Here is a 24,515-nt window from a genome sequence, read left to right as displayed (position 1 = left end):
TTTGCTGTTGCCCTTATCTGGCCCTTGTAATATAATTGAGTGCAGTTTACAAAGGGAGGCACTACCACCAAGTAAAGGAGATACTGGGATGATTGTTCATATCAGATGTCAAATATACTCCAGTAAAATTATTTTGCTGTCTTCTACGTGATTCAAAACCAATGTTTTCCATCCAAGGTGATGGTGCTATATCTTTTTTTTGTAAGGTCTAATGTATCACTGTTCACAGAATGCCTCTTTTGTTACATTTTTAATAAATTAAATTTAACTATCAAATAACTATTACATTTTCCAATCAGATCTTTGCAGAAATGTATGGGAATGTGTATAAAACAAACACAAATGCTTTAGAGTATATTTTTTATGTTTTTAAAATGAAAAGTTTCAGTATACATGTGATTTGTTATTGGCCCATGACATGCAGCTAATAAAACAAGCATTCCATACTTCAAACAAACTGAAACAGAGCATGCTTAATTTCTATGATGCCATTTATTCCAAGATAAATGACCTCCCTTTATGTCCTTTTCTTCCTTCCATGCCACTCGACTGCTTAATTACCCATGCATAAACCAACACCATACAAATTTGTTTGTGACAGCGTATGATAATTGCCTCTCTACTAGGCTCATCTTCCTAATGAACACACTGCTTTCTCCCCTGCTTTCATCCAATCCTCCATGTTTTATCCGTATATTGGCAGAAAGGATTTTCCACATAGCAAGATCTGCTAGTCAGCACCATGGCGGGGTTACGAAACATGTTCTTTGCATGATGATGTAATGTGATATATATAGAAACCGAGTGAACTTGCCCTGTTCTGATTGTGGATCACTAAAAACAAAACACATTTTGACACAGAATGATAACAGGATTTAAACTTTTGAGTGATGTTTTGACAAATAAAATAGAGGAGAAAACAGTTTGAATGTGTAGAATTCTATAATATTTTAATATATCATTGCTTTGATAAGAGTTGCATCATGGACAAGTTATTCAATTTTCCACTTTTACGTACCATTATTTTTTTTTTCAATTTCACTGTAGTAAACCTTGTATGTCCCCTTGGTGTCTTATTAATGTGGATACTTCATGTTATCATAATGTCTGCTAACAATTGAGTATATAAATCAAAATTAATTGGTGAGGGATCTGGATTACTAATATTCTGAGAGAAGGCCTCTTTGAATCCACCCATCCATTATTTCTGGGTACCATCATCAATCATTTCTTCATCTGAAGTTCAAAATCCTGTCAGGCAGGTCACAAACAACTAATAATTCCTAAATCAAATGCAAACAGTGTTTTCTACCTTCCCCTTTCCCTATCCCCAATTCATTTGCATGTGTGTTCCATCACCGACTGGCTGCTTCTATTTTTGTATGTTTGCTCCTATCTTGTATATCGACGATTACTATCGCACTTCATCCCATGCTCTGACACATACATGATTTTGTTCAGATGAACAAATGTACCAAAACTTTATCACTAGACATTCCAAGTTTAATACATTAATATCCTAATTTTCCCCGAATATTTTAGTGCTATATTATTGGTCTCTCAAACACATTAAACACTGGTTGGGTTTTAATTTCACTTGCTATTGCTACTTTCAAAAGATAGCAATAGGCAATTGGTAACATTTCATACATACCTTAGGGTAGCATGGTTTATGATCCTCATCAGCATTTTAAATGCACCCGTTCTCTCTACTTACAGTCATAGATTCATATATAGCTTCCCATCACATTTATTTACTGCCACTGCACATCTCTGCACTACAAACCTTCAATTATTTTTTATCAGAATTCAGATTGTATATTTTCTTCTTTGCTGTTATTATGAGATCCATGATGTAGAGAAGAAGATCCTCCAGTAATTGGTAAACAGGATGAGGCCTTTCAATTACAGTGGTGTTCACATGAACTTCTTAGGCTCGAATCACAAATCTTTAAAGCAGCAACACCAAACAGAGGAGAGAGAGGGGGGGGGGTGTTCACGTGAATTTTTGTTAGTGCTGATTTTCTCTCATAGCACCAAGACATTGCAATGCGCATTATACTGCACAATTTAGCCTTGGAATTATTGATCAACTTGGAGTGTATGCAATGCATGTCTGAACCCAAAGCAGGCCATTTAAACAATGTCTTCAAATCACTTTTGAGATTTCTGTTGCATTCAACAAATTTTATAGCTATAGTGCTGCAGAATCATGTTTCAAAATGCTTATCAATCAGTTATTAAAACAGCAGCTGAAGGGTTAGAAAATGTTTGTGTGAACATGGCCTATGGAGGAAATAAGTTTCAGTGGCAAGGTTGTTCCGTGATGGAACCAGTAATGCAGAATAATGCAAAATGTCAAGTTTATTTGACTCTCATTGAATCAGCCAACCATTGTCATCATGAATCTGCTTACCATATTAATAAAAACTGCTCTCAACTACAAAATGTTCACCTGGCCCCCTTTATCTCTCCTGTTTTCTTCGGTCTTATTCTCACTGTCACATATTCTTAAAACTTTTTCTATTTTAATACATGTTTCCTCCGTACCCAGTCTGTTTGTATTTGTATGTCCTCCATCAAGTACTTATAATATATTTAATTTCCTCAAAATGAATAAAAAAAATTTCTCCAATCAATGCCATCTCTTCTTCCCTTATCCTCATAAAGTTTTTTATCTCTTCAAATATAGGTCTTTGTCATTTTGTATTCTAAAGAGGTGGATAAGGATGGGTAAATGCTCATTCATGTGTATATTATTGGATTCGTGTAGGCATACATCCCGAGGAGCCTACTTAGTTTAAGTGAATAGACTAACTGAAAGTGGGTCAGGCAGTCAGGCCATTTAAAAGCTTGCAGGTAATAGACCTAACCTGCATGTCAAATTCATTGAATCAAGATGATATTAAAAATTCACTACAGCAGATTATCTGTAAAATATTGATAGTTTATCAATATAATCAATATATTTTTTTTAATTTTAGTCAGAAATTTATTCAAATGAATTCTATGTTTACTCATTGATTATTCTCCTTTAGATATAATAGCATCAATAACCCTTACTCACACCCCCTCCTTAAAAATTGTATTTGTTTGTTTTCATAATTCAACAATAGATGTTAAGGTATCAGCATTGAATTTCAATGATAAAAATAAATGTGTTTTAAAAAAGATGGGAAGTTCGATGTGATATGTAATTAAATATGGCTCCATTTAGCGTCTCTGCTATATATTTCATTTAAGATATCATTGATTTAGTTTGGTTTCATGGCCTCGTTCATAAAATGGCTTCGTGGTGGTCTCAAGTCAAGCCTTCTTCAATTTATTCATCATGATATTACCTGCATGTAAATCAATAGGCACATGTACTTCAAGCAGGAAGGGGGGCAAGGCTGAGAAGAAAAAAATACTTACCCAGCCCAAAATTGAGTCAGTGGATAGTGCGGAGCTTGGCATGTGGATCATATATTGTATTTAAATCATGAGAGAGGGAGAGAGAGAAACATAAATTAAATAAGGTTACAAATGGTATACAGTAGGAACATACTGCCATAGCTGTGGCATAAAATTTGATTTTCTTTGAGGTAAAGAAATTAGCTGTGGGAGTGGGCGAGAAGCCATGCCTTAAAGCCACAAGCCGCTATGTGGTAAAAGCTGTTTATTGTTGTGATGGGGTTGTTTTTGCTCTGGCTAATGTACCCGTACATCCCTGGATCAATTTTAATTAGCCTTGTGTATGCATGTTGCATGCTAATGTATTAGCAGGACCTCGGGAACATAGTTACTCTAATCCCATGTCTATGACACAAACCCTCACAACATCAGAAAGTAATACAGTTTAGGTATTAAGGTAGAACATGGAATATGTTTCTGAATCTGAATGATCATATCTGTAGTCCAATAAGTTACTTCAACTATCAAAATAGAACAATTTTTAATTTATGACTGACATAGATGTCTATTGGATTTGAAATATGTATCCTTTTTAGAGTAGAACTTAAATGTGAAATAAAATATTGAAATGTAGGCATAATGTGATAACATCATTTCCGACAATGATATCATACACATCACATTCCTTGTAAGTCACATGTGTATCTCATCACATGACATACCACCACGTGGCTTGTTTTTGACGTTGAATGCATTGTCACCTGATGCCATCTAATGGTATTTTCCGGTAAAAGGAAAACTGTTGTCCCCAAAACTATACATGCAATCTTGTCCGTGGGACTAAGTGGTATGTTCCTGTTTTAGCTTAGTCACTATACCAGCTGAGAAAGTTCACTGTAAGGTCTAGGCTAGAACTCAATAGGCTACCTTAGTCCACAATAAAGCCTGGGATACTCTACTCTCGCAATGAATATTTTTTGTGACCATTTTCATTTCTTTTCATGAAAAAAGGATATGATTTACATGAAGTTTGGGGAAAAGGTCGAGTTTTCACTTTACATGATATTCATATCTTCTTTAGATTTCATTTTTCTATTGTAGTATAAGTGGTTTTGTATAATACTTTAAATTATTCAATAGTAACATTCTTTTTGTAAACTTGCATCCTCATTCATCTGAATTAGTTCTTTTGAACTTCATGGTCATCTTATTATTCTATTATCACTGGTATGACAGTATCTCATCTCAAACTAGATACTGTATCAAGTGATATGTTTTAAAATCCCAGCTCTTTTATTTGAAAAATGAAGCAGCTATACCACATCAAAGGGAATACTATTGATTTGAAACCATTTTATGGCAGCCATGTTATTATTATTTTTTTTTTTTTTTGGGGGGGGGGGTCTAAATAGATACAACTCAAGGTTTTGTCACCCAAAATCACAATGTAAATTAGTGGATGAATTTCCTGTCTAAGAACCACTAGGTCTAGATAATCATCATCACTATTAGCATCGTCATCATCACCAACATAATCATTATCATCATCCTCATCATCTTCATCATCATATTGATTTTTATAATGAATATTTAGAGGTGCTAAAAACAAGAAGTATCATCACCATTATTACTTGCATTTGTAGTATTTCAACTCTTGTACATCAGATAAAAGGAGCTCAGATTATGTATGAATTTCAAATCTGTGGGCCATTTCATAAAGCTGTTGGTAAGTTAAGAGCAACTTAAAGAACGACTGGTGATCCTTTCTTTTGGTAAACGATGTTCACCATTATGTTCATTGGTGATTATTTAGCGCATAAGAAAGGTTCACCAGTCGTTCTTAAAGTCGCTCTTAACTTAACCAACAGCTTTATGAAACACCCACCAGGTTGAGTATAGATAGGTCCCTGGAACACAAGCATAAGAAAAAATCAATGTCACCATCGGTACAGCCAAACAGATTTTTAATTAATAGAGAAGCGACTGGAAATCAGAGGGTTTTTCATATGCATTGAAGAATCACGTCTTTCGTCAGGTGTCACTTTCTCACGTCCAGCCTTTATACAGCCAGTGAGAGGATTTAATAAAGGCCATTTGCTATAATGAGACAGACATCAAAGACAGGATTAGTTATTAATTGTGAATCAGAGGACTAGACGTTTGGTTTTGTGCCAATTGAGATTTGAATTCCATATGACTGACTCAATGAATGAATGAAAGTCTAGAATTCCTAGGTCAATACCAGGACACTGCTAAGAAGAATAGCAGTCATGTTAACTCTTATACATATACCCACTGGGACTATTTAGCAAACATTTGACAGGCACATTTCCAAGCTGTATGATGACTTTTGCACATTCAGGGAGATCCGAGTTAACCTATATATCAAAGTATTTGTCGTCAAAATATGATTGGAGATGCCTTCATAGAAAAAGAAGAAGTTTTGTTTAATTTAGTTTTGTTTGATTTTCTTTGTGATATTCAGATTTTACACAGCATTCCCATGCTATACAGTATGAATTTAGCAGGTAGGTCTCTATGTACTTAGATATTTACCAACAAGATCTGACTCTAATTGAAATCTCTTCTGCCAACCACAATATTTCCTTTCAGAGCAAGGAGGTATTACTTATTATATATGTCAACATGGGAGATACCACCTTTCTGTTTCTGAATAGATAATATATTGCTGTTCATGCCAGAATGATTCTATCTCTCCAATGATGCATGTAATTCCTATAGCTGTGATATGGTGGTTATTCATCAGTTGTGGTTATTCAGGTAAATAGTAAAAAGACAGGCAATTGGTTTGAAGGTTGAAAAATAAATTTAGAAGATAGACATGTGTCCACCTACACTTTTTCATAGTTGTTGATTTTTTTTTCAATAAATCACACTTTATAATAGTAGAAAATTAAAAGCATATTTTATTTTGTAATAGCATTAATCCCAGAATGTCAATACCCAATGCTCCTGAGCCAAAACTGAAGATAGCAAATTCTTGACATTTCCTGCATGGCAATATCACAAAGTCTCATATTTTGCCCAATACAGATATACTACTGGAATTCAGGAAGAACATGGAATTAACATAATTTCACAGAAAATCATTTTTTTAGGTCTGGATTATGAAATATAAAGTGAAAATCATGAAAATCAAGGCAAAACCCTGCCTCAACTGAAAATCTGCCCACCAAACTTTTGAGCAATGTCACACATGTAATGTATGTAATGGAATTACATGCATACTATTTGTAATTGCTTTTTCGTATAATTTGCACATGTTACTAGAGAACACAGAATATGCATTTTTTGGGGGGAAGAATGTGGACTTTCCCCCAAGTTCAAGCATGGATCTAGTACCTCCATAGTTTATGCAGTACGTTGATATGCGTTGCATTATTAGATCAGTCTCCTTAAATTGAAGAGAAAATATAATGCAAGTAATGAATGCAAATATTTTTTGGAACATCTGAAATGCAGTGTTACGAATAAATATCAAGCAGGATGTTTCTTTTTTCTGCAAAACAAATAGCTGTACGTAGGAAGTAATGATCTCTTGAAATTCTTACCATTGCTAATTGATCTGTCATCACCATAGGCAATATGTCAAATTGATCTGGGGATTGAGGATGAATTGTCTTCTGGAGTTTCATTTCAAGAAGTATTCTCAGCGCAACATTCATGCTACAAAGGGTGTTTTCACACAAGAGCAGATATCATTTTCTGTTGTGTGAAAACCCTTGGATTGTTTTCAAGCTTGCATGTTCATTTTGCTATGAATTTGGTGAGACAAATCAAAGATATTATTTTTGACATGAATTGTGTTGGTCATACAGTGTACAAATTGAACTATTTTCCACATTCAGTTTATTCAGATTTTAGTTGATTCAGAATAGGCAAGTTTATCTTCTTGAATCTTAAAATTTGTTGCAACCTTATTGTTATACTTATATTGTAATCCTATTGCTTGCTACCAATTAAGGCACCAATTGCACTGCTTTTTTTTGTTCAGAGATACCTCTAAAAAGTCCTTCTTCATTGAAATTAAGTTCATACATGTGGTAATGCACCCTCCAGACTGTAATTGAGATGAACACTGCACTGTTTTGTAACGAGAGCCAGAGAGAAAATGAGAAAAGGGCTTGGTTAGATGGCATGGCTTTGGCATTCATGTTGCTTGAATGTGAATGAGTGCTTTTGTCACATGACTCATACATTCAATGTCACTGAAGCATAATGAAATATGCCTCAATTACAGCTGGCATCATAATATTCTTCATGTAAAAGATTAATTAAACATGTAGGTCATGTATTCGTCTTAAATCAATTGAGAGAAATGTTACTTTATCCTTCTATATAGAATGTAATTTTTTTTTTAATTAACATAAGGTTAGCTTAAATGCTGGTACAATATATTGTTTAATTTGATCCAAACGAAATAATGTTTGATGCCTTGATCATGATAATTATTTAAGAACATGAATTACCATATTTAATTTATAATTAATAGGCAAACATTGATATATAGATTAATTTCTATGTGTCTAAGTTTATGGATCCTCTGATTATCTTTTGAGATATACAGCACTTGAGGTTTTCTAATATTGGGATTTTTGATCTTTTGTGCTTAAGTTTAAAATGGCCATGAGCCAAGGATAAGGAATTCCATAAATGCATGGAATTTTGACATTGTAAATGGATAACAATAACAAATTACAGTGTATGTATCTGGCATCTGTTTGTCAATCGATGTTTGCTTTACTCCATAGAGTCATGCTCTGTTGTAAAGTTTTGTATTGAGATTTGAAGAGTGAGAAGCTTTTTTACCCCTCCAGAAGACGTCAATCTCATTTGAATCATGGATAATTTGATGAGATGTCCTTTGAACAGTTTATAATGGTAGGACTGCTTTTTTGTGTGTGTTCTAGAGTGTATGTGCGATATTTTTACTTGCAGTGGTCATATTATTATTGATGATATCCACTTACAAAATCAGATGATCAGGCACAGATGTTTTTGCAGGTGATTGGAAAGGGTGTCAATGATAGCCAACTGTTTAAAACGAAGGTTAGGAGTTTGGACTGATTTCATTTCATCACATCTGTGAGAGTGGTCCCAGTACACGATGCTGTTATAAGCCACTCTATAAACATAACATACAACAATGACATTGGCTTGAAAATTGTTATGACCAAGACTGTAAAGCATTACCACATGCATCATTAGCAAGGGTTTTTCCAGCATGATATATTGGGTGATATACCAGCAGATGGCATCCCAGCAATGTAAAGCGCTGGAAGAAAGCAGGAGTCTGGTGCTTGTTCCATTGCCTAGTGACACGAACAACATCACCCCTTCCTCCGTCCCCAATATCACTCATCACCCATCACCCAGATCAGGGAGGGAGGGAGGGTGGGGGGGTCTATTTACCCCGGGGATGCACATTAATCATGGACAGAGACTATGCCAGAGATTCAGGAGGGGGCGGTAGGTAAAGAGTGTGAAAAATGTAGCCTAATGTAATTTTAGCAATCAGATTAAAGCAATTTTCCTTGATTGGGTTTAATTAGAGGAAATTTGAGAATGTAAACAGCACTGATAGCAAATGTTCTGCACTATGTCTCTAATGTAAAAGCCAGCTCCATGATATGTGATAATCATGAGATCTAATAGGAACTCTGTAGGCCTATAGATCTTAGGCTGAGATGCAGACAAGCTGCACCTTGAGAGAGAACAAATGGAGAGTTCTGAACCTAAACTGCCAATTTGAGGAGCACTGTTCGTAGTAAATTAATACTTTTCAAAAGTTGATTATTATTCTATTTTTTTTACTGATTTTTATGGAACTTTTTTTTTATTTGCTACTTGCAGTCCTTTATCTTTAATCAAAATTTACTTTACCCATGGCTTAATTTTCATTACCCAGATAATCAAAGGCTTTTTGATCTTCTATTTACATCGGAATGTATATTGTAGAAGTCAAGTAGTCAAGCCTCAGTGACTTTCACAACCATAAACCCTTTGCTTGCACTTTCAAAACATTTGAAGTCAGGATTTATCCTAAAAGAGTTGTTTGTTGAGATACTTTGAAGTATCATTTGCATTTTCTATTGAAGTGAACCACAATAGAAATGGTATTTTCTTGACTCCTTGTTTACAAAAGTAATACATGAAGGGTTGGCATTTTAACTTTCCCTTTTTTGGGGGGGCACAAATTCAAGGTAGTGTGTAGTGCAATATAATATTGGGGCCAATCATTGCATAAATTTCACAATTTACTTCTTATCACTCTGTGGATCAGTGTCTATGGAATGAAGAATTGAGAAAATAGATAAATGATGAGTGGGCTTACATAAGCACATATCAAAAGAGAGATCATGGAGTTATGGACAGATGCATTATTCAATTTTAAAAGTTGATATTAGCGCATGTAGGCCCTGCCTGATATATGTTTATAAAGTTAGTGATTTTCTGTAGGAACTGGTGTGATACTTAAACTCAAAACAAAGCTTACAGAATTTAAGGAATTGGTCTTTCAAATGGTGGTTCTCCAAGAACCAAGCAAAAAGGATAAAAACTTCCATCTTTTTACATATCCACAAGATATTTTGAAATTTTAGAGTACCTTTAAAATAATATATCATGAGTCAGGACCCTATATGGTAATTTGTGACCTATGGAAAGAAAAGAAAATTGAATTTTGCCTTATCTCTATATCTCCCCAGGATGCAGGCAAAAGGCTTCAACTGCTATCATGTGATCATATAATATTGGAAATGTGCGCAAAATATTAGCGGAATTAGTAAAGAGTGGAAGCTTTCTGGGGTAATGTGTACAGGCATGAATGATTCTGTAATAAAGAGGGTTTTATTAGTCAGTCTCTCTGGTGAATAATATATAGCTTTGGGTCATCAATTCATGTTAAAGGCTGAAAACGGAACACAGATCATGTGTATATAGATTGCTCTTTCACTGTTGAAGATGACATTTTAAAAGGTTAGATTTTTTTTGTAATTCTGTGTTTTTGATAAAATTAGATTAAATGAAAAATGACAAATATGAATGCATTCAAAGACATGAATGTTAACCAAACAGTTTAATGTTTTTTGAAGAAATCACAGGTTGGGACCATTTAGAGTTGGGAATGCTTTGATAATGTAAACAAACTATAAACTGTTGATTACGATTCAAGAGAGAGAACAGCTAGAATATGAAAATGTATTCAGGTTTAATTGTAATTTTTGTTGGTAAGTAAATGATGACTTCAAAGATCATATTATGCTTTCTTTTTAAAGGTCCTTGATGCATAAATGACACATACTTAGCACCATTCTGGCTCCGGTGGAGTCATACCAAATGCACAATTGATATGTATCATGCATAGAAAAACAAATAGCAACCTCCGAGATTGAAAGCGTTCCAATCTGAAATTCAGTCTGACAAATCCTGGTTTTGCCTGCATCTAGAGTTACCTTCATGCATAAAGCTGATGGAGCAGCTACATTCCCTAATCCTCCCAAATACACTTTGTTAAATTGGGTTTTGATTGGATATGTGCTGCCGCAATTCATTTACATGGGGTATACTGTATCATCCTTTGCGCATTGTCGATGGATATTACTTAGTAACAGACATGGAAATAGGGAAATGACGTTTTATACTAGACCACTCATTCCCTGCTATATACCTGCTCCCTTCCCTATAAAATAAAAAGATACTTCATTACAAGTTGTCAATAATTTGTATACTAAAATAAGCTTATATTTTTGAATATTTTACATATTTATGATTGAAAATGCAGCTTGGAAGATGAAAAGAAAAATTATAGATGACTATAAATTGTTCTAAATAAAAAAAATGTTTTTTACTATCTTTGAAAATCACTTGGCTATGCAATCTTAGTACTGATTATTATACATTATAGTATTTTAACAAATTTGTACTGTCATTTCATAATTTATCTGTCAGTGTATCAGACACTGCACCCATTTTTAAAAAAATGCTCAGTTTGGAAATTCCCCTTTCCCTGTATTTGAGCTATCTGACTTATAAATATTCACAATGGTTCAATCTTTGGTCAAATCATTATCTAATTTCCATAGCTTTGCACTTGTCCTTGAAACTGAACTAAAGAAAATCAAACAGACTAGTGAGAAAAGTCACAAGCCTTGTTTTTAATATTTTGTTTGAAATAGACATTTTAGCATTTAGATTAAAGGTAAAAGACAGTAGTTGCAGCAAATAATTATTTCGTGGGAAAGTCTTTTAAATCAAGTTAATTGTCAGAATGTTATCATACATCAAGATCTGGTACATTAATGTAAACTAATCTTTTTAAAATCATGAAAACTTAGTTCAAATCCATAATTCTGATGATCACTACACAGAAAAGCATATGTGGGACAGTGTATTAATATTGCTTCGAAAAAAATACCTGACATTTGATGGAAATACATGCTTATTTTGCCCATTTCTTAGCAATTCTGAATTTCTTCCAGAGCTATTTGGCACATATTTTGTATTCTACAGTACATACAAACACTTTAGTGGTAATTTAATTGGATTTTGTCCGAATTCATTTTGAGATCGTTACCAACAACTGGTATTTACCTTTAAAAGTATGGAAGTGGAATTAATATGTTACATGTAAAAATCTGATATTCCCCTTGGAAATCACTGACAAGAAATGATAAGATATTCTCAAACAAGCATTATGCTAATATTAACAATCCATGAATGTTGATCATCTCATTATACTCTTGAAGATAAGGTGATAGACACAGCCCCAGTTTCCTCATGACTCAATGGGTTAAGAGACATGTTTATTGCTGAAATTGATTTTAAAACAGAGTGAGTGAAAATGCGCAAGATAGTGATTACTCTCCTTGAATCCTGAATTCCTTTCTAAAAAATAATAAAATTCAGTATTTGTCTTTTCTTTTGGAATTTTATGTTATCAACAGTTTGTTTGTCCAATGATTGCCCTATGCCTGAACCTGTTATGCAGAAAGAAGAGGGGGTGTTCTTCAAATACTATATTGAAACTGATCATTACCAAAATAGTGAACAGTGACAGTAAATTTGATAAATCAATCATGATACTATGATGGCACCAAGCTGATCAGATGCACGAAGAACTTTTGAAAGGAATATATTTTCTTTGTGTGATTCTCTACTTTTTTCACTTCTTAGAATGGAATGCTTCAAAGCTTATTTTAACATTGGTTATCTTTCATTTGAGCATTTTTTCTATTGAACAAACAACATATTACCTATTGAAATGAACTTTGGTCTAAAATATTAAATAGCAAATACAATATACAGGAAATCTTGTATCTTAATAATCTCTTATCAAACAAATGTTAGATTGGTATCAGAGGGCACGGTTGCAGAGTGCATTTATTCCTGTCTGAAAAAATAGAAGTATTTATTGCGAATGTGTTCCCAGTCACGTAGCAGCGTGGTGTGGTCCCTCGGCTGTATGATATGTATAAATCATATATTTTCAGGCAGCCACCTGTTAATATACATCAATAATAACAAAAATATATATATGCTTATATTATAGTACACAATTTTTGTTTCATTACAGATTACAAGCTTGTACATGCATATATATGATCCATAATGAATTGATACTTTCTTATTCTTTAAGGTGCCTTACTCTTCTAAAATGCTAATTTGGGGGCTTTGTTCAGTTAACACATTTTCACAGTTGTATGATTCTAACCATGGTAGAGTTTAATCATGTTTCCTTACTTTGTAATAAAAATAAGCATCTATCCAAATGAAAACATGAAACATTTGGGAAAGAAGGTATGTTTTGAAAGGCAAATCTACAGACCACAGACATAAAATTTGATTCAAAACAGTAGAGAAACTTCTTTCAGTTTGGTTATACAGTGTGCATAATCCAAGTTGACCTCTATTTCCTAGGTCAAACTGTACAGTGGGTGGGCTTTGAAAACGGGGAACTGCTTGAACATTGGCAGTTACCATCCTTTGATATATCATTTGTGTTTGTGATTCCCCATGTATCTTTAATAAATCAATAGAATGTACTCATTGACTTGAGCATACTTTGATAAACTGGTTTAAGTGATCCAGGTTCTTTCTTCTGAAAACTGTAAGCCGCAAACTCCACATGAACAGTTGCCAAGAGCCTGTTGAAGTCATGCAGTGTGTATCATCTTTTTAATTGCTTGAACGTAATGACTTACAGCTATTATCTTTATGTCATGACTCAGTTGACCACAGTCAATGAAAGTCTGAGTTTGTGTGCCATGCTATGATTCAGATGTGGCACTTGTCATTTAGCCCTATGCTTGGAACTCCTATTAATAATAGGACTCGAAGTTAGCCTCTTTCATATTCTTCAGATTAGTAATTCTGACTGGTTTTATAATAAAATAGTACTCAAATACCCTGTATTATCCTCATTTTTTTAATACTTTGAATAATTATAAAGATTATTCCGACCAGATTCTGGCTATGTAACATCCCCCCACCATTATAAATGAAAAATATATGAGAGTGTATAATGAAAAAGGTAATGACGCATCTTGCCCAAGCTTGAAATTGAATTTCATTTTCCCCTTTCATACTCATTGGCAATTTATTTTATTACTATTATTCACCCTATCATCACCTGCATTTCCCAGTAATGCCTCTTGAAATTTCTTTCTATTCTTTTTTTAGAACAGTATAAAAACAATAAATAAATGCTCCAAAGACACATCACATTAGATATTATTATTTAATTCTGTTCCATCTTTTCATTGATCTCTAGTAAGGAGACAGTACTTTATCATTGTTCAAAAATTTCATGAAATTATGTTCATTATTACCATTCTCCAAACCCCTTTAGCTTTCCCTCCCTTGAAAATGCATAACGAATGCTCATTGCATTTTGACCAACTGCATGGACATGCAGAAAAGAGAATGAACATCACTTTATTCAGAATTATATTGATTCCATTTCTTTCTCATGTAAAAAGAATGAAAGGAGAGGGGAGGAACTCCAACTCACTGATATCTAAGCCTAAATTTAAGGTAAGAAAATGGAATAGATGACATGCCAGATGATGCCTTGCCTGATTCCCACAACTTTATCAAAATCATGAAAAATACCTTTTTTTTGCTTAATGCTTTTTTTTTAAAACTCTATATGCCTAATTTCACCCCTCCCCCCTCATCCAATTCCTTGGAATCACTTCCTTTTGAAATGTACTGAAGATGCATATGGCTTCTTTTTTTTCAAGCCAGGCTCAGAAACTTATGATTTTGAGATATATTCCTTTGTTTCTGTACCCACGATATCCACCATGCTCGACTTGAGTGAAGAAATGCGCAGAGTGAACATGGGAGCATGCCAAATTCAATTCCGTTTATCATATTACATTAGTTGGGCATGCCGAGAGTTTCATGTTACTTTTTATTGGACCCATGGTGCTTGTTTTGGTGTCTAGCCAGTTATAATGACCTAATTACAGGATGAAAATAACAAATTAATTATTAGGATTCATTTTCCCCATGCCTTTGAAACAAGGGGTTGTTTCAGATTTAAAGAAAAGGACTGGTTATAAAGGTTAATACATTCTGTATCTTGATTTAAGAAATGATTTTAAAATATATCAAACCATGATAGGTTATCTTTCCTCTCATATTGATGTGGATTTTGTTTTCAGTAGCAGACCATTAGAAGAGCATAAATGTTCAATTGTTCAGAAGGTAAAATTTATGAAGAATTGTTCAGGAATTGGTTTTAAAAACCAATTATTGCTTGTACATTGATACAGTTTTGAGCCCCCCTTTCCATTGGGACATTAACTTTTAAATTTTGATATTGAGTTAAAATGTTGATAGGAATTAGGCCTGTATTTATATCAACTAAATTTCATAAATTTAGTTTTAAAGGGATGGTCCGGGCTGAAAATATTTATATCTTATTACATAGAGTAGAATTCACTGAGCAAAATGCCGAAAATTTCATCAAAATCGAATAACAAATAATAAAGTTATTGAAGTTTAAAGTTTAGCAATATTTTGTGAAAACAGTCGTCATGAATATTCATTAGGTGTGCTGATGATGTCACATCTCCACTTTCCGTTTTCTTATGTTATTACATAAAATCATATTTTTTTCATTATTTCATACTTGTGTGAATAATATGTCTCCCTTATAATGAAATAAGTTGCAGCAATAAATATCTAATGCACTAAATCAGTTGTCAATTCAATTTTTCTAGTTCTTGGAGGAAATAATTTGAATAAACCTATTTTCATATAATAAAATACAAAAGAACAAGTTGGGATGTGACATCATCAGCCCACCTGATGAATATTCATGACGACTGTTTTCACAAAATATTGCTAAACTTTAAAATTCAATAACTTTGATATTTGTTATCCAATTTTGATGAAATTTTCGGCATTTTGCTCAGTGAATTCTTTTCTATTTATTAAGCTATAAATACTTTCAGCCCGGACCATCCCTTTAAGGGAATTTCCAGTTGAGGGAAAGATGAAAACATTATTTTTTTCATCATTTCCTGCTATTTTTGCGAAAAAAACTATACTGAAAAAGCCATTGCCCTTACATTATACATTCAAATTAGGACAAGAAAGAGCTGAATTTTTCTGCATGATAGTTTTATGTGGTCCCATAAACATACATTTCATTGTGTAGTGCAATTGACCTGGCGTAATGAAATGTTGTTTTGAATAGGATTCCCTAACACAAAATTTTACTATCAAACAAAAAATGGATTTTGCTAATAAAATCTATAATGTTTTCTAACCACTAAAGAAATTATTATTTTTAAATAATTTGCAATCCATCAAAAACCTTAGTGCTATTAGGCCTAGAACTTGTCTTCATCTTTAAACCACAATGCAACCATGACAACTGCGACCTGTTTTATGCCATGGAGCTTCAAGGGCTGCTAACCTGGATATCAATATGTTACTCATGTTGCCCTACTTCATCTTAACATTAAATGAAATAAGTAGATTTGCTGTAATCAAGTCAATGGAGGATAATCAGAAGGGAAATGTGAATTATCGCTGACTTTATTTATAATCCTGACTTTCAACGTTACTTCTGTGGGTGGTGACATTTGAAGCTAAATATTGCTCATGAGCAACAATATATTTCATTTATAAACCTGACCTATAATGGGTATGGTATGCACTGATAACTGTTAAGCAATCTTGTTTTTGCAGAGCTATTTTAGGATGATTTTCTAGGTTTGACATCATCTTCCTCTCAGCATTAAAAGAGTATGTATCAGTGGAAGAAAATAATGTTTAATTTGTGATAAAATAGCTAAAAATGTCATAACTCTGTTTCAGGCATCTCAAGGGGAAAAGTCATGACTATGTTAAGGAAGATGGATCTAAGATCAGACATATTGTGACTAAGTTCTAGTGTTTAGGAAATAAAAATATGTTTAATTCCTTGAAGATGAACAACATTTTAGGCTTTCTCTAAGCTGGGTTATAATGAATTTATATATGAGTTTGGCTCTATTCCTCCAATTGATTGCGTAGGCCCTGTATTAAATATCATGCTTACAAACTGATTCAGGAGATTAATTTGTGAAAATTGTGTATGACTACACAGAGTATGTCGTAGAGGGAATGGCTATGTATGAAACTGATCGGTATTTATCTGGTTCAAGTTAGAAATGCCATTATGTTGAAGAATTAAAAATACCTCCCATATATGAAGTTTAACAGGTAATAGCAAATGTGAATGTAAAAAAATCATACAGGGTTTATATTCATCTTTATAGAGAGGGGAAAATGAGACACATAAAAGAAAGAAGAAAGAAAAAAGAAACAAAGGTTAACAGCCATCAATGTCTCGACCAAGCTTTAGATTCATTGTTTCCTTTTGAAGGTACACCAGTACTGTATAGCAGAAGGCAAACACAGACCGTACGCTCTGTCAATACTAGTAAGGTCTTGTCAATAAGGACTTTATATCCACTTTTATTCCCTCTATTCAGGAGTATATAGATGTAGAAACCATGCTGTCTTCCAACACAGGTGTGCTAGGACAAGTTCATTGAGTTTAGTTTCATTTTATATCCACGGCTCTAAAGTATTAAGTATTATGTTCCATGCATGCCCTGCTTCTACTTCGGTTCTCGCTTATAGCACTTAACTGATCACATTTACCAAATTTAATTCTAGAGAATTGACATAATGTCTGTTTAGTTTGAAGGAGGCATAGCCTCCTCATTTTTTTTTCGGGGGGGGGGGGGTAAATGATATCCCATAAACATCCTCTTACTTAGGTAAATGTACAGTGCACTGTTGAAAATTGCGATGTACTCCAGTTCCTAGCAAAGTGAGTGTATATTGTACGGCAAATTTTTATTTCATAAATATTCTCTGTAGCTATCCAGAATTATGAATTGATGAATTAAAGGACAATATTTAGTAATCCCATAGAAATTTGAAAGACTAATTCAAACTCTTATTGCACAAAGAACGCTCTGACATCTGGGTACATTAATTTATAAAAAGGAACAAAATCCATCACTTCCCTTGAAACATAACAGTTATCCAGAAGTTTGGATGTTTGCTCAATTAAATAAACTTCACAAATTTAAATTCTTGAGTGTGAAAGAAGGTCTGCAAATCTCTTGAATTACACAATACCATTGGGAAATTGAACAAAGTTCATTCACAAATCGGGAAAATCAGGGGAATCCTTTGTGGCTTTAATTGAATACAGCACTCATTCTCAACTGTATGGCAACAAACTGATGCCCAGTTAAAAACTCCTGTTGTATATAAATGTGAGAATAGTAGGAAATAGCAATCAAAAGTATTTTGAAGCAGATCACCAAAATTGCTTTTCTGTGAATAAGGAAAACAGAGCTATTGAGTTATATCACTTCTGACAGCTAATCTTATTTACTGGGTCAACGGTTCTTCTCATTTCCAACCTCTCAAAAGCTCGGAAAGGAACAATTCCTTTTGCTTACAGGTGTGTGATTAAAAGAAGCTCACTAGTGTGTGGTGTATCCAACCATTTCCAATTTGTGATAATCCCTAATTGATTTCAGCTGATTAGTTTTTACATTGGGAGGCTCATATATTCTTCATATTCACCTTCCTGAACACATTCTACCCATCATTTCCTTTCATTTTCTTAAGCCCAAGACTCAATTCATTTTGTCCTCATTAACTGTTCCAAAGATGTAGTATATAAACAAAGAAGTAATTTTGAAACAATGCAATATTTTTTTAATGCATTTGATGTAAGAAGCAATAGTAGACTGGGACCCTTCCTTCACTCCTGTAAAGAAACTTATTTCAGGTTGTTATCACTTCTTTCCCTTCATTCTACAATGTAAACAACACAGACCCTCCAATCTGTCCCCCTTACTGTCCCCCTTCATCTCCTTGTCTGTTGCCATGGTGATGAATAGAGATGGAGGAGAGAGGATGACATCCAGTAAATTGATGCATCCACCCATGCATTGTTTGAAGACTAGAAGCAGGTGAGAAACCCATCTCCAGTGGTGTGAATGCCATGAACAACCATTGCCCAAATTCACTTTCATCTTATCCCTGGGATCACAGGAAAACACCTTTCTCTTTCTTTCTTTCTCATTGAGGGGTACATTTCAATGTGATTAAGCAATAAGAATGGGAGAATCACCGGAATTCCAACTTTCTGTTTGCAATCCAAGCTGATATTGCATGTTCTTGGCAACTTTCGACGAGACAATTGCATTCAGATGATGCTAGTTTCATAAGATCCTCTGAATTGAAATGTTGATAACAAAGATTGAAAAGCACTGCTGCATACCAACAGTATCACCCAGAGCTTGAATTCATGAGATGTGAATTGCGGAGTAGATGAATATTGCTGAGTTGATGAATACATGACATTGAGCCACTGATGACTTTAAATCCATATAAGTCTACCCCTGATCACCACATAGGGCCCATTTTTTAATTAAAAATATCACACCTTGCTTCAAAACATCCTGTGAGGCAACAGTCATGTAGTTAAGGGAGAAACTATTTATCCTTCAGATCAAAAATGTTTGTATCACCCTGAGTCCCCATCCCCTGAGGATAATGATCAATAAATGATTAGACAGATTATGTAATGAATAAATGAATAGATATATAATGAATAAACAATCGATCCGTGAATAAAGAAGGTAATAATATCAAAACGACACAACAAGATTAATTTATTTCAAATTTATCAACATAATGCTGCACTCGACCCAGGTGAGGTAAGTGGGTATCCAGCAGGATTAACTCCTTGAATGCACCAAGTGCCTATAGCAGCTGGAACTATAGTGCATAGTGGGGGTAATAAATAGTGCATCATTGAATAGGCATCTACATAATCGGTGCCTCATAAATTATTATTATTCATTTTCACATTATATGATAGGAATTTTGAGTAATGAAATAGGCTGATACCAAGGACATTTTCATCATTCTTGAAGTAGAATATATATAGACCCTCAGTAGCATGGTGCCAGGGTCAATTGCCCACACCATATTGAATGACATCTTACATGTAGATGAAAGTCATATGATTGATTAAGTTAGATTCATCAAATACATTTTCATATTGCAGTTTCCCCTGTTGAAATTCCATGAAACTTGTCAATAAGATGTATGTGGGAGTAGATATCACAAGGTCTATCAAAGAAACTCTCTTATCAATGGAATCAGAGATGACTCTGAATAGAAGTTGACCTGGAGGAAAGTGCATTGCAAAATGATACCACTTTCATTTCTTGAATACAACTTATACACTAGCCTACAATCGTATTGCCATTCCCATAGACATAAAGATTCATCTTTAAATTATTGAGCATTTTGCCACGTGAAATATCAGACAAAGTAAAGGCTGGTCGGATATAACTTGTAGAGTGTGGCGGATATATATATGCTTTACTTTTCTAATGCCACATGGAGGCCCTACATGTATATCATTTCTCTATTTTGTTTTAATGGGCTACTTCAAATACATTTCATATTAAAAGGAGATTATTTGGTACCTTAATACTTTAGAAACAATTTTCTGTATAATACAGCTAAGAATGTTATTTTGTATCTGTCCAAAAATGTCTTTACTTTTTGTATACCTCCAATATTTATCATATTGACATGTTGCCAAGGAAATTTTGAGCAATTCTTTTCTGTCTAGCCTCAAATATATTGATTACATAAAGGTAATCACCGGTTTCAGTGTTGGATTCACACAAAATTAGTTTGATTCAGTTATCAGGAAATTGAGTCTGAGGCCCAAGATTTAAATTTAAATTGATTTACTTTCTAGAGTTTTTCAATTGCTTGAGGCCCGTCAACATTACTGACCTTAATATCTATATATCAATTTGTCATATTATTGATATAAGTTGTATTGAATGACCAATGTAATATCATCACCATCACATGTCTCTCTAGCTCTCAGTCGTGAAAAACAAGATTTGATTATAATATATTGACAGATGTTTCGATGAAACAACATCTGAGAGTGACCATGACATCCTACGACAGATCATTACATGCTTGGTGCTATATTTAGATCAAATTGGCAGCGCGATGGTCTTGTAACAAGGATTATTGGAGATCTTGGCCAAGGCATGATGGCTGGATGATTGCTGTAATTATTTCTGACCCAATGCCACGTTGATTATTAAATACCTCCAGCCATACATGCAAACTTGTACTGTAGGCAAATTTTGCTACATCGAGTATCATGGAGCTATCCAATATCAACAATATGATAATGAGGCATTTAAAAATAAATGTAACATTTTGAATCAGTGTACTGTGATGTCAAAGGCAGTTTAACTTTGTCCAGAATTAATTTGACTATTGACAACATTTTTTGTAGAGGGGGAGGGGGAGATACATTTAAACTAAAGTTACAATAGTGTTTAAGAATTTGGCATGAATGCTCAGAAAATTCTCAATCTGATATTCAAATATATGGTGAATCCCTTGTGATAAAAAAATAAGTATTTGACAATTTATTTTGAACATTTAGAAGTATTTATCTAATAATTACCTTTTTCATTTTGTTAAGTAGGGGATGTTTACATGCACTTTTACTTAAAATACACGATGGTCATTATGTTGGATAATTAATGATTGTTATAACAACTAGGATTTGACTTCAACTGAGAATGAACCTTCATAAATGAGGTTTTTAGCCCTCTCGCTGGATTTGATAGGATTCATGTGATGATTTGCCTTCCTGCAATTTCATATAAAGCACAAAACATGAATTCCCTCAAATAGGTTTGAATGTTTGAATCTATTTGTGGCTATCCCTTACTCATGTTAATACTGAAGCATTGAATAATACATTGTCTGTTTTTCTCCTCGTCCTCAAACCATTTTACATTAAATATCAGCAAGGGAGCACATTACTTCAGTTGCAACATTCTTCTTATTCCCAGAACCTCCCATCATGAACGATAAGCTGTCAGTGATATCCGGAAGCTGTTTTCCTCCCCCGTGCATTTTGGATCTTTCGTGTGAACTCCCTCTGACGAGTTTCCAAAGTGGATTAGACAAGATATCTGCCTAGACGACAGCTAAGCCAAATAAGATCAGCCAAATGCTAGGGTTGAGTTTTCAGTGAATTGGTTTTATTTTCATTTTGGGGTCTAGATAAAACATAGCCTGGGTGCTTTGACTGGAAAGTTCACTTTGAAGGGGTTTCTCAATTAGAGATTTAAGTGGTGCTCATGTCAGTAACTTGAACCAGCTTACCATTTATTGTATGAGAACAGCAGTACCATTCTGCTTCATTAATGCCACAATAAGAATCAGTTCAACGACCACAGTATTGAATATCAAAACACATGCATTTTTAACAGTATAATGAAACAAAGAAGGCCATCATACAAATGTTACAATCATCTATAAGATGATTTTGTCCCTTCATTGTATAATTCAAATTTCTGTTCTCAAAGATCTCTATTATCGCTGAACCCTCCACGAAAGTCACCATTATTTATGATTTAAAGGAAAACTCCTGAAAATCAACAAGGACAAATTTTTCATACTGATTAAAATGTTTGTTTGGCTAATTCATATACAGGGATGTTTGTAAATATTATACATCTGATACTCTGCGGCTTGAACCCAACAATTTGTTTGATGTTCACAGTTTGATGACTGCCTATGCTATTGATATGTTAATGTTTGTCTGATGTAGTCTATTTATAGATGTCAGAAATTAATTTCTCTCGTTGCCTGGATTAATGTATTGCATCAGAAGCACATGAGAATCTACTGGAAGTCTAGACATCTTTTAATGCTATAAAGTATAAATGACAGGGAGATATTGGCACATTATAAGAAAATTATATCAACATAAATGTATATTCAACTATTTGCAATTAAGATGAATTGCTGCTTGTGCCGTAAGCCACCCCCCCCCCCCCCCCCCGACAAACACACAATTTCCTTCATCGTTTCTCACAAAAATCTTGCTATCCAGAAATTGTCACTCTAAGACTCGCAAATCAGTTATTATACTTATTTAGATACTTTTATTCATCCCATATTTATCATAGCTGTAAAACCCACATTTTAATATTGTTAACGATTGCATGCTCCCATGGACCTATTACAACTTTCAAATTAAAATTTTTGAAGGCCCTGTAAAAGAGAGAAGGGGCGAGAGAGAACGAGAGAGAGAGAGATGAGAAGCACAGATGATGTCTTGAGAGTAGACTAAAAGAAACCCTGTTATCTCTATAGTATATAAGTGTTACTTTGTGAGTCAGAGCTGCGTTATGAATCATTCATTCAACCCCCATCTTGAATGACGTCTTTTGATTGAACTAGGCGGGATCTTCAGGTAGTCATGTTAATTTATCTATCCAGATTGTAAGGACATTGTCACTGTAGTCATAGTAGTAGTCATTCCTCCTTTATATGATAGAGATGAAATCAGGAATACATTCGTGAGAGCATATTTCATAGTGTTTATGCTATATTATAATACTGTAAGTGGCTTTTATCTACAATTGAAGACATTTCATAATAATAATAATTATAACAACATTTTATTTACCCCTGGTAGCCACTGCTCTACCAGTGGGCCCCATACACAATGTTATTATTACCCTTCTCCAATCTGAATGCTGAGCAACTAGATCCTTGAGGCAGAAGATCCCATACGGCGGTTTCAAACCGCCTCGATCACAAGAATCCCCGTTAAATTACGAGAACATTTTTAGGCTAAAAAATACCCATTAATTATTCCTGCATTCACACCGCCCCGAAACATACCCTTCGGGATAAATTCCTGAAGTTAGGAGCATGCGCAGTATGGTCTAATAAGCAGGCAAGGCACGAGATTCAAAACCACTAGCCCAGCAGCCACCCACGGCGCCCGCGCCCAACGACACGCTTGGCTAAAAGTTCCCGTAAATTGCTTTCACATTGCCAAAATACCTGCGACCTTGGAAAAATCCCCGCGAAAGTTCTCGTAATTTCGCCAAGTACCTACTATTTAGCGGGTATTTTCTTTCGGGGAAATTACGCGTAGTTTGCTTTCACATTACCAAAATACCTGGTATTTTCTGATCTGGGTAAATTTCCCAATCAGAGAATACCTGGAACTGACGAACTTCGAGGCGGTCTGAAACCACCTATTGTTAAAGTCTTTGGTATGACTTGGCAGGGATCAAACCCACAATCTTCTGGATACTCTACCACTGAGCCACCGTGAAGAAACAAGGAATTAACTTACTCAGAATTGGGATTAATTTGCATATTCCATTTAAATTGAGGATTCAATTAAATTGTTCACTGCCAATTGAATACATTCGAAAATTAATGTGCCGTTAGTAGATTTGCGGAGACAGCTTGCCATAGTAACATTTGAATTCAAAGTATAATATTCTGTACATGATTTAATTGTTGAGGTCATTCAATCCCCTAAAATGTAATTATTGAATTTTGAATTGAAATGAAACTGATCTACATTTATAGATGGCATGGAAAAGGGAAATCCACCGGAATAACAGCCATAGGGCTTCTGAATATTAAATAATTTGTCATGAGCCGAGATGCCTGGACTTAATAGGTGGAAGTAGAGTTAG

The sequence above is a fragment of the Lytechinus pictus genome, chromosome 7 (genome assembly GCF_037042905.1).
Source record: "Lytechinus pictus isolate F3 Inbred chromosome 7, Lp3.0, whole genome shotgun sequence".
Taxonomy (NCBI): Eukaryota; Metazoa; Echinodermata; class Echinoidea; order Temnopleuroida; family Toxopneustidae; genus Lytechinus; species Lytechinus pictus.
The sequence above is the reverse complement of the archived record's forward strand: the minus strand, read 5'-3'. Positions refer to the sequence as shown.